This window comes from Betta splendens, chromosome 10 (genome assembly GCF_900634795.4).
Source record: "Betta splendens chromosome 10, fBetSpl5.4, whole genome shotgun sequence".
In the NCBI taxonomy this organism is placed as follows: domain Eukaryota; kingdom Metazoa; phylum Chordata; class Actinopteri; order Anabantiformes; family Osphronemidae; genus Betta; species Betta splendens.
In genome coordinates, this window is record NC_040890.2 from 1,883,974 (window position 1) to 1,896,460 (window position 12,487).

General features: G+C 41.2%; 1 long non-coding RNA gene across 1 annotated transcript; it reads left to right on the forward strand.

Moving 5' to 3' along the window:
• The first annotated feature begins 241 nt into the window (after window positions 1-241).
• Window positions 242-1,282, forward strand: LOC129604748 (uncharacterized). Its single transcript, XR_008695929.1, has 2 exons — window positions 242-494; window positions 1,015-1,282. It is a non-coding gene; the product is annotated as an uncharacterized LOC129604748 (long non-coding RNA).
• The last annotated feature ends 11,205 nt before the right edge of the window (window positions 1,283-12,487 follow it).

Sequence of the window (12,487 nt, forward strand, 5' to 3'; positions counted from 1 at the left end):
TGCCTCCTGGACGGATGTTGAATCTAACAGCTACAGCGACAGAGAGAGACAGTATTGCAAGTTGCTGACACGCAATTTGGATGAGTCCAAGCCTCTCCAGCATTTGTCCGGTTCGAATCGTGTGATATATGGTACTGAGGTCATTCACTCAGCTCACATTGTAGCTGCTAGCGCAATAGTAGCGCAGCTTTAGCGGCTAGCGTTAGCGGCTAGCGCTAGTGAATTGTGAGAGTCAGCTGTGCTTCTAATTACTACCAAGGCCTGTCGTGTGTGTGTTATAGTCCAAGTAGACCCGTGAATTTGGGTTATGGCAGGTTCTATCTAAGTCTAACGTGTGTTGTTGCTTATCTAGTCAGCTACTTTAGCTGTAAACGTGACATTTTTTTTATACAGGCTGACTCATGCCAGCTACCGAAACGCGAGGAGGTTGCTTCTCAAACTGACATGCGGTTAACTTGTAGAAGAGTAGAAGAGTGCTCACCTCAGGAGCAAAGGTATGTATATTTAATAGCAGTAAAATCTTTTGTTGGCCAATATGCAGTTTTATTTGACAGAGATTTTGAATTTCACATTTCAGTAGTTGTGGTATTCATAATCTGATCTATATTATTGTCTATGTATTTACTCTGTATGCAGTTAGTCAACTTATTTTGATATTTCAGTCTGTTGACGGGTACTGTTATGGTGCAGATTATGTGGAAAATGTGATGGAGACCATCTTCAATAAAGTCCTGCTGGACTCAGGTTGTTCTATGAAGGACCTTGTAAACATCCCTGTCCTACCGGCCGTCTGAGCAGAATTTGAGCAACCTGACAGAAAGGAGGTCATTAATGTCATGCTAAGATTTAACAAACCAGCACTATAAAAGCTAAGTTGAAAATGTGTTTGCTCCAAACAACATTAAAACTGATCTAACTACCTCTATTTTTTGTTTAGATCTGTAAAGGCTGTGAGATACATAGGAAATACTGGTCATTTCATTAATCTGCTATTCTATTCTTTATACCTTCTAGAGTGGTGTCAAGGAAAACAGCTGCATCCTCCATCTGTACAGCAGCTGCACTGCTTCCGATGTCTTCCAACACGTGAAGACAAAAAAGATCCTCACATCTCCCCAGCCAACTGCTCATGACTGTACCTGTTCCACTCCAGAAACTATGCTTTCAACATAACTATGAATCCTACCCGTTCATTTTGTGGTCTGCAAATTGAACTGTGACGGTAACTTATCCAGCATTATAGTGCTGGTGCATTGGTTAAAAAAAAAGTTGGCTTTGACTATTGCTGTTTCACTATTTTTGTATGTATATACCTAATGAGGGAAAACAGACAAATGTTTTATAATATTTCAACTTTTATTGAGGTATTGCCAAAAAAATTTTTTAATTTTTTTTAATTTAGGTATTTCACAGGTGGTCTAAGTCCAACATAGGTGCCTTGTCCGTCAGGAAACACTGCCCTGATCCAGACCAGGGAAGGTGGGATGACTTGGACTGTTCGCTCTAGAAGTCCCCAGCACCAGCTGACAAGACTTCTATGCTAGATACCTGCAACAACTTGATCATACACCTTACTAAAAGCAATTAAATAATATTAGGTCAATATATATTTAGAAACAAAACTATGTTTGTAAACCAGAGTTCCCAGATACATTATGATTAATCTGTAAATAGTAAAATGTTCTAAAGTTTATGAACTTCTGAGATACTGATTTATTCCATGCATGTGTAATTGTCTGATATACTGTATATTAAATGTGTTCTGTAATGAATACACATTCAATCATTCTGGCTCCAGTCCTGGATCATCAACCATACATGACACTAGGTTTGGCAACTAGTTCAGGCGTCTTGAGGTAAGATTTATCGGAATTTTTAGTTATTAATAAAAGTAATAAACACATGCAATATCTTGAAAGCAATAGTTGCTGTCACACCATGCCTCTGTAGGCATTCACTGTTCCTACATTGGCACTTAATTACAGAGAAATATGGCAAAATATAAGCTGCAGCTGCAGATCCCATTATAGAAAAAATATTTTCACACAGCAGCAGAACGAGAAATTAAAAAAACATGTAAAAAATTTGTTTATATTAGTTTATCAACTCTGGGCTACCTGTGGCTTCAGCACTGGGCTACTTCTGGTTCATCCAGAAGTTCATCCATCCAATTTCTTAACCGCTTACTCCCTAGTGCAGGGTCACGGGGTGCTGGAGCCTATCCCAGCTGGCTACGGGCGAGAGAGAGTACACCCCCCGTGTACACGGGGGGTGTACACCCCCCGTGTACACGGGGGTGTACTCTCTGGGGGGTGTACTCTGGAGAGTACACCCTGGACAGGTCGCCAGTCTATCGCAGCACATAGGCAGACAACCATTCACTCACACACTCACACCTACGGGCAATGGAGAGAAGCCAATCAACCTAATGTACACCGTGCAAACACGGGGAGAACGTGCAAACTCCACACAGAGTGATTCCCTCCGGGAATCGAACCCAGAACCTTCTTGCTGTGAGGCGACAGTGCTACCCACCGCACCACCGTGCCGCCCCTTCTGGTTCATAGAATCTTTAAATATAGAACTGGAGGCAGAGCTTTTAGCTACCAAGCTCCTCTCCTGTGGAACCAACTCCCTGTTCAGGTTCAAGAAGCTGACACACACTCCACCTTTAAGATTAGGCTTAAAACCTTCCTAAAGCTTATAGTTAGAGATGGTTCAGGTTACTGGCAATGATTGTCAGTCACAGGAACCATCTCTTAGTTAAGCTGCAATAGACATAGACTGCTGGGGAACTTCATTTATACACTGAGCTCCTCTGTTTCCTTCTACCTCTTCTGTTCAATAACCTCCCATTGTTCTATGTTCAACTAACCTTGTCTCTTTCTCTCCCCCTCTCACCTACAGCTATCACCTGACCGAGAGCTTTGTGAGATGGGCATCCCATCATCTTGCCTGTGTTTTGTCTCTTGTCCAGCCATCCTACCTGTGTTCTGTTGTTGCTTGTTATTGTGGTACTCTTCTGTCTGCTTATCTCCTGTTCCACTGTTCCAAATGATGGCAACGCATCATTCTGATGTTTTGAAGTTTCCTTTATTCGCCCTTCCTCTAACTTGTCTTCATTGGACACAGTGAAAACTACAAGCAGAAAACAAAATAATAACAACACAGACAGTAACCAAATGAACAGCATCTCTAAGACATTTTAACAGATTTTTCTCCATTTGAAGCAAAGCCTCCCAGACTCACAGGTGACTGTAATCCTATTGAATACCTTCAAATAATATTCTATCTTCCTCATCTTTTTGACTAAACGAATAAACATGTACAGTCGTAGCACTTCAAAGCGACCACCTTTTTTACTGCAGTACGTGCGCATCGCCAGCGCGCCACGGGTGCATCCCAATTTAGGGTTTTTAATCTTGCAGCAAGCTGAAAAAAATCAGGGTGCTAGTCATGTTAACCACCAGGTGGCGCAAAGATGTGAGGTCTGACTGTTCATTCCCATCTGTGTCTGCACATTAAAGGGGTCATATCATGCAAAATCCACATTTTGGAGCGTATCTATGACTCTATGGGTCACATATACACACACTGAGCACGGTAGAAATGCATTTCCTCTTTTTTTCACATTTGAAAAATGTAAATTTTCTCATCCAATGGAGAGAGACCACGTCCTACTACGTTAGAAAAAGAACATGTTTAACATGTTTACATGTCCAGACACTGAGGGTCTGAGAATGGTTTCATTTTGACATGACATAGTTCTTCTTGCTCCAGAAGGATTACACCTTATTAAACAAGAATATTACTATTATCCAATATCATTCGAATCTCATAGAATTAATAGTACAAAACGATGTGCAAGTTATGTTTAATGTTCTATTACAATAAAAGAGGAGCGGGTAACATAACTGTAATTAAGTGAACTCAGGCATTTACTCAGTTAGTTATATTTTGCCAAGCCAACTCTCTTTCCTTCGCCGATGCAGCTGTGTTGCTTTTTCTAATAATAATCGTCTTAAATTCCTCATTTGCCAGCAATAAAACATCCAACTCCGCCGCTGAAATATGCTGCCCTTTTATTGTCACTTCGGTTTTCCATGGTGACTCGTGTATTTGGCGATCCATTGACAATGTCTTTATGTATACGCCGTGCACGTGCATTAACTCTGGGTTACCGACAGGAGGCAGATTAACCTAACTCTTATCAGGTGTTTTGGAACCGACATACTCGGGGTAAGCAGGTTTTGGGTTAATCAACAGAGAGTTCAGGGTTTAGCAGAAGGTTAATCAACCCTGCTTTCTGGATAGTATTTGGCCTGCATGGTGCACTTCCCACATTCGCTCAGCTAAGAATACACCTCCCATGATTCCATGAGATTTTGCTCCACAATTGCATCTGTCACCAATAAATACCTCTAACCCTTTTTTCTTTCAAGACCCATTATTTCTTCTCAGATTTGCTAGCAGACACTGAGGGTCTGAGAATGGAGATTCATTGCCCACCTGTCACTGCCACCTACTTACTTTTTTATGCCTTGTCTTGTGTAGCCTTGTGTTAATTAACCATTAAGTAAATTAAACAAAATCAGAATCAAAATCAGTTTATTCGCCAAGTTTGCACAACAAACAAGAACATGCCAAGAGGTTGCGCGTCTATGTGTGCTGCCATTCCTGAAGCAAGTTAACCAAGTTGTAATTCAGTACAATACTAAACAATAGAATTGTCACAGTTTCTGGTTCTGCTCCGGTTTTTATTTTGAAGTCCTTCCTGCCTGTCATGTTCTGGTTCTATCCTCGGGTTTTATTTTAAAGGACTTCCTGCCACACTCACACCACAGCTGTGTTTCATGTCACCGCCGGTCCTCATTAAACACATCTGACAATAATCAGCGATCAGCCTTGGTATTTAGACTCCACCTCACACACCAGCCAGTTACCAGATTTTTTGTGTGCATTATACCACTCTCCAGCGTCCTTGTTCCTGCCTTGCTTGTGAGCCTGATCCTTGTTTGACTACCGGGTAACGATTCCCATCTACTCCCTGTCTGCCTTGTCTGCCGTGTCGACTGACTTTATCTGGTAACGTTTCTGCCTGTTATTTTTGACCACGAGATCGCTCACCCTGAACTGTACCGTAACCTAGTGCTTATCCATGTATGACCTTGCCTGAACCTGACCCTGTCCTTGTTAAATAAAACCCTGCTCAACCATCATCCACGTCTGTCGGTGCTGTGCATGTGGGTCTGTCACCAGCTGAGATCTGACAACAATACAGTGCAAAAACACACAGTCAGTAGCACACAGTACAAGTGGAAACTCACTGGGATTTTTGCATTGCCACATCAGACTGGGGGGGGGCAGATGAAGGTCAGAAAACAGACGGTGAGACTGGTCTTGGAGAGGAGGGAGTGCATATATGCCAGTATAGTGAATGCTTCTAGATGTATGACTGAGGCCTGTCTGCCGATGTTTCCCACCAATTTCCCATCTTCCTTGCCTAGATGGCAGGAGATGTTACTAATCAGCCCTTCAATATGGGCCATCCTCTGATGTAATTCCATCAGTCGGGTGCCCAAAGACCCCAGGAGCACTCCTACCTCCACTGTCAGCGGATGAGCTGGCTTCAGATTTTCCAATCTTCCGATAAAGCAGGGCACCACCAAAGACAATGCCAAATGAGTAGACCTATTATCAAAGTCCAAAATATGAATAGATCCCCTGCATCCTCGATGGACAGTGGCTCCAGACACACGGGACACCAGGACTTCCAGGCTCCCCACACATAACCAGAGTCAAAAGTCACCATGGGGCAGAGTGGTTCTCCTGGTGATTCATTCCTTTGTGAGAAAACTTTGCCCAATGCGCTAAGTGAAGGACCAGTTGATTAGCTCAATCAAAAAAAAATATTCCAGAAGGACAGAGACGCTGCAAGTAGCAGGGGGAGCAGAGGAAAAACACGTCTGCACTCCAAAAGGTTGGAAGTAGGAAGATCACCTCTTATCACCTCTTTGCAAAGGTTAAGTTAGGTCAATTTCAAATGGAAAAAGGTCTCAATCTTATTCAAACAACACTTAGCTAACTCCTTTCGGCTTTTTCCCATAAAGGAAAAGGCAACCTGCGCATTAGCAGCTCAATTCTTTGACTACTGTGCCAAACGGCTTATTCAAACAACACTATTTTCTGTAAAGGTCTATGGTACCTCCATAAAATAACATGTATTGAATGGTCGCATCTCCTTATTTCTGTCTGTGCTGTCTTGATAAGGTTTTATTATGCACAAATGTTGTGCATTCTGGATTCATGCAGTGAGATGACTCTGAGGATGGACACAGGCAAAAGTCTTTTTGTATAAAGCTCAGCAGGAAGCATGATACAAAACAACAAAATACTACTGCTAGCAGGAAGTGGAGTTACTGTATATTTATGGAAGGAACACACACATAAAAGGTATAAACAACAACAGCAGCAACAATGCAGATTTTGCCCACTGGGGCAAACAACAATAAGCACCATGGACAATTCTTGCACTGCTGATGGCTGTACGCTCAGCACTTTGGACAATGGCCATTACAAAAGGCAAGCATAACAAATGCAGTTTAGAAAGTTCATTAATAAAATCTCAATAAACTGAATCATCATGTGCTATTGTTTAAAAGACAGAATTCGCAGTGCAGAGGTTAGATCCTGCAGAAGCTGTAACTCGACAATAAAAAGTTTATGCTATCTACATTCTGCAAAGAATGTACAAAGTAGTTTTTTATATAGATGTGAGGTGCAGTGTGTTAAAAAAAAAACTACCTGGATTACCTTCTTGTATGCCCACGCTTATGTGTAAGCACCTAGTAAGTAATCAGTGCTCTCCGGGTGAATAAAATGAATAAGAATAAGAAACCCTTTAATAGTCCCACAATCGGACAGCACAAGGCATCATATGTTGAACAAAATACAGCAACAAATCAATCAAATTAGGTTAAGTTGGCACAACACTGAACAGTGGTCAGAGTGGGTATTGAGTTATAGGAAGGGTTATTGTATATTGTATAAATAAAATCTAAATATTGCACAGTTTTGCACAAATATTGCACCAAGCAAATGTCTACATAACCACTGATGCGGTGGGTGAGTTACTGGTTGTGGTGTAAAAGGTAGTTAACATTGTTGATTCTATAATCTGATCGCAGCACGTAAGAAGGATCTACTATATGTCTCATTCATACAGCGAGGGTGGATCAGTCTGCTACTGAAGTTGCTCTCCAGAACAGACAGTGAGTATCCAGAGTGCAGCCCCGGACAGAGCTGGACTTTTTGATGACCCGCTCCATTCCCTGAATGTGCGTCAGTGGGACGATAGCAGACTGCCGTTGCCAAAAATCCACTATCATCTCCTTGGTTTTCCCTGCATTTATCAGGAGATAGCTCCACTGGCACCAGTCTACAAAGTCCTGAGTAAATCCTTTGTACTCTGCATCGTCGTCATCTGTGATCAGTCTGACAACCGCAGAGTCATCAGAGAACTTCTGCAGGACACAGATGTCCGTGTTGTGTCTGAAGTCTGACGTATAGAGAGTGAGGAGGAAGGGGGCCAGTACAGTTCCCTGAGGGACCCCCACACTGCAGGTCAGATACACAGTCCCTGGCTCTAGCAAACTGTGGCCTGTTTGTGAGATAGTCCATACTCCACTCCGTCACTCTCTTTATCTTTATTTAACCAGATAAGTTAATTGAGAACCAATTCAATAATGACCTGGCCAATAGGCAGCATAAAGGACAAATACAAAACAATAATTTAAAACAGCGGTAAACCAACATAAACATATAAACAAATTAGACAATGCCACAAAGCGACACAGTAATATACATGTACAACCAAAATGAACAGCTAAAAACAAGTGCAATGATCTTGAAGAAGTGTTTGTAAAAGATTTTTAAAAGCAAAAAGTGGAATAAAAGAGCCAAGCTTTATACATTTTTGCAACATGTTCCAGTCAATTGCTGCAGAATACTTTATTAATTAAACTGCTTGAACGAAGGCTGTTGCTAGGGTTGTGGATTTTGAGAAGTAAACTCAAATGTAGGCGTTTCCCAGTAAGGGTTTTGTAAATAAACAGGAACCAATGAGACTGTCTGTGGGAGTGAAGTGTAGGCCTTTTTTTGAGGCTGACCTATAAAGAACATCACTGTAGTCAAAAATAAGGAGAACTGTTAGCTTAAACAGTAAATGTTCTGTGAAATGAGTAAATAAAGATTTATTATTAAAGAGAAAGCCTATTCTTGATTTTACCTTAGTAAGCAGAGTTTTTTTTCATCTTCAAATGACGTGTGCTGTGAAGCTCCGTGCTTAAAGTGCAATTAATTATTCATGTGTAAAATGAAAATTGAATAACGTCTTTTTATGCTGTGTTTCGTTTCTGTAAATCGGTAAAACACAATTCATTCTCCTTTTCTCCACTTTCAAAACGAAATAAGAAAAAGGGAAACCGGGGGCGGGGGGCGGGGCCAGTCGCCGGACTTTCACAATAAAACGCCCAACAGCATTTAAAGCGCAACATCGACAAATATTTGTAACTCTTGAAGGATTGCGGTCGTGTTTTGACACACGAGACCCACATTGTTAACATTAATCAATGTAACAATTATTTATTTAGCCCATCTCGGTGCTGACAACTGTCGATTACGTTAGGACACATGCCGTTTGCTAAAGGAATGACAGGTCAGTCAGCTTGCCACCGTCGGGTCACTTACACAATCACCTGCCAACAAAGCTAAGTTTTCTGTGCATCCTGCTTCATTAGATCATTTTCCGGTGATTTTCAGTTTATGGTGAGACTGAAATCGCGTCCTCCTGCTTGGCCGGTTGATGCTCTTATGCCCAGGAAGACGCTCTAATGTTGTGCCGATCTTTGCAAGTATTCTAAGTTTATTGTGGCTCTTTAGACATGCTCCATCATTGGACTTCCTGTCTCAGAGCCTGCTTTACCTGCGGGAGAATAAGAGACACTCAACCTGCCTCACAATAACTGAACTCATTGTGAGCCATGACTGCCCTAATGTGCATCACATCATCTTTGTGAGACACTCTGACCTGCAGTGTGGGAGCCCCACAGGGGACTGTCCTGGCCCCCTTCTTCTTCACCCTCTACACTGCAGACTTCAGACACAACTCATCTGGCTGTGTTCTGCAGAAGTTCTCAGATGACTCTGCAATTGTTGGACCTATCACTGACAATGATGACGCAGAGTACAGAGAACTGACACAGAACTTTGTGGACTGGTGTCAGCAGAACCGCCTTCTAATTAAAGCAGGGAAGACCAAGGAGATGGTGGTGGACTTCCGCAGATGTCAGTCTACACCCCCTCCTCCAGTGAACGTTCAGGGAATGAACATCCAGAGAGATTGGACTGTACCTGGGTGTTCACCTTAACAACAAACTAGACTGGACTAACAACACAGACGCACTATACAGGAAGGGTCAGAGCAGACTCTACATACTAAGAAGGCTGAGGTCGTTTGGAGTGGAGGGGACACTCCTGAGGACTCTCTTTGACTCTGTGGTGGCGTCAGCCATCTTGTACGGTGTGGTCTGCTGGAGCAGCATCACAGTGATGACAGGAAGAGACTGGACAGGGTCATCAAGAAGTCCAGCTCTGTCCTGGGCTGCACTCTGGACACTGTGCAGGAGGTGGGTGAGAGAAGGGTCCTGGCTAAACTGACATCCATCATGGACCAGGACTCTCACCCACTGGAGGACTCACTGTCTGCTCTGGAGAGCAGATTCAGTGACAGACTGATCCCCCCTCGCTGTGGGAAGGAGAGATTCTTCAGGTCTTTCCTTCCTGCTGCTGTCAGATTTTATAATGAACAATTATAACATGGTGCACATTTCTACCACACTGCCACACACACGCTACATCTCCAGAGCATTTGCACCAGTCACTTTAATATCTCACTCACTTTGTTTGGTGCAGTCACCTTACCTCATTGTTATATGTACATGATGTTGATAACCTGTGGAGTTCTAAGTTCTAATTTCTTATAATTAATATTGTGTTATTTCTTCTGTATATATGTCTATATGTCTCTGTGCAACATGGTAATTTCCCCATCGCGGGACAATAAAGGTATTCTATCCATCTATCTACCTTGCATTGAACATCTTACGTGCATGTTCTTATGATAATAAAGCAGCAGTCCTTTTTTTCACAAAACATTTGTAGTCAGAACTGCCCATATGTTTATTAACCAATGTTTATTTACCAAGTTTAAATCTGCCAACTCACAAAATCTTCAACATCTTCAAGGCTGAACTTTATAGAACATGTAAAATGTAATATTATCTATCAGCATAGAAACATATAAAACAATGGCTTAATTATTTGAAAACAAGTTGCTAATAAAGCTACAGTTGCTACTGTTTTCTTCAGATCAGGATGACAGATGAATCAGAAACAACAGTGCATCCTGGAACACTGTGAGTTCACCTCTTGTAATGCAGTCCTATGACCTACAGTCGTAGCACTTCAAAGCGACCACCTTTTTTACCGCAGTACGTGCACGTCGCCAGCGCGCCACGGGTGCGTCCCCGACAAAGGATTTTTAATCCTGCAGCAAGCTGAAAAAAATCAGGGTGCTAGTTTTGTTTTAACCACCAGCTGGCGCAAAGATGTGAGGTCCAACTGTTCATTTCTATCTGTGTCTGCACATTAAGGACAAAAAACGATGTCATGGTATTGTATCATTAAATGTAGAGTAGTTCATTTTATATTATATTTAATTAGTGGGAGAGCTGAACAGCTCTCACACTATTGATATCTTCGGTCTTTATTATTAGTGGGAGAGCTGAACAGCTCTCACACTATTGATATCTTCGCTCTTTATTTTACTTCTTATTTCGCCCCGTTTTTCGGTCGCTTTCATCGTCTCAACGCTTCGTCGTAGAATCGCCGTTCAACTTTCTAAACGTGTGTCGTCTTTAGGGGATGGGGGCTATTACTTTTCACGTTTTGCTCATTGAAGCCTTGGGACTCGTAAAATGAAATAATTTTTGTGATAACTATCATGGTTTAGCTGAAACAAGCCTGTTTATACAGGGTGAAACTCTGCTTTCACAGAGCAGAATGAGCCTGATTTTCCCGCCTTTTGTCTCCATGGCGACGGCGCAGCTGCAGATTTGACTGACAGGTCAAAACTGCTGATGCTCAGTGTAGACAGCAGTTCCATGCTTATTATTGATTACTCAACTACAATATTGGATTGTGTAGTAATTAAGCACACACTTCCTCTTAATCCTTTCAAAATAAAAGCACCAAGCCAAATAATTAGCTTTAATAGCAATATTTCTACTTTTAGATGGGTGATTATGACTATTTAAAGATAGATTAACAGTTTAGTAATTACCCACACATGCTTCCTCTACATCCTTTCAAAATAAAAGCACCAATGCCAATTATTAGCTTTAACTGCACTGTTGTTGCCTTTGAATGGGTAATTATGATTATTTAAAGACTAATTGACAGTTACGCTATTACCCCCACACATTTCCTCTAAATCCTTTCAAAATAAAAGCACCAATTACAATTTATTACCTTTAATGCCAAGATTGATTAGAAAGTTTGTGGTTCTGAATACTAATTAATCGTTAATGAGACTACTTTAGAGATCAGTAAATAGCCACTCAAACTTATTAGGGTGCTTTTATTCTGAAAGGGCTAAATCTAAATCTTTTGCTTTAATAGGGCTATTCTTGCTATTGAATGATAAATTATGACTATCTAATGACTATTTTATAGTTTAGTAATTGCTCACACACAACCTCTAAATCCTTTCAAAATAAAAGCACCAATGTAATTTATTACCTTAAATGGCAAGATTTTTGTTTTTGACTGGTAAATTTCTACTAGTTAATAAACTATTACACAGTTAGGTAATTATTTACAAATACTTTCTTCAAATCAAAAAGATAGTCAGCTTATTTATGATTGTCAACAATGCACTCTGGTCAACATCTTTTTACCTTGGTCAACTTTTGAATCATTGTCATCTCTTTAATATTGTCAAAGTATGACCTTGGTCATCTTTTTAATCATCATCTTTTTAATCGCCATCTTTTGTCATCGTTTTAATCTTTGTCATCGTTTTCTCGTTTTCATCGTTTTGCCGTAGTCAACTTTTGGACGTAGTCAACTTTTTGACGTCAGCAGCTTAATCAGCGCTTGTCATCGTTGCGGCAGCAGATCAGCTCTCCCACGTAATTTCTCGAGAAATTACTTTTTCTAGTTCTTCTTATTATTATTTCACCCGTTTTTCGGTCGCTTTCATCGTCTCAACGCTTCTTCGTAGAATCGTCGTTCAACTTTCTAAACGTGTGTCGTCTTGAGGAGATGGGGGCTATTACTTTTCACGTTTTCAGCTTTTCAACTTTTAACGTTATTCAACTTTTTCCGTCGTTTTTTTTATAATGGTCGTCTATGGGAATCATCGTTC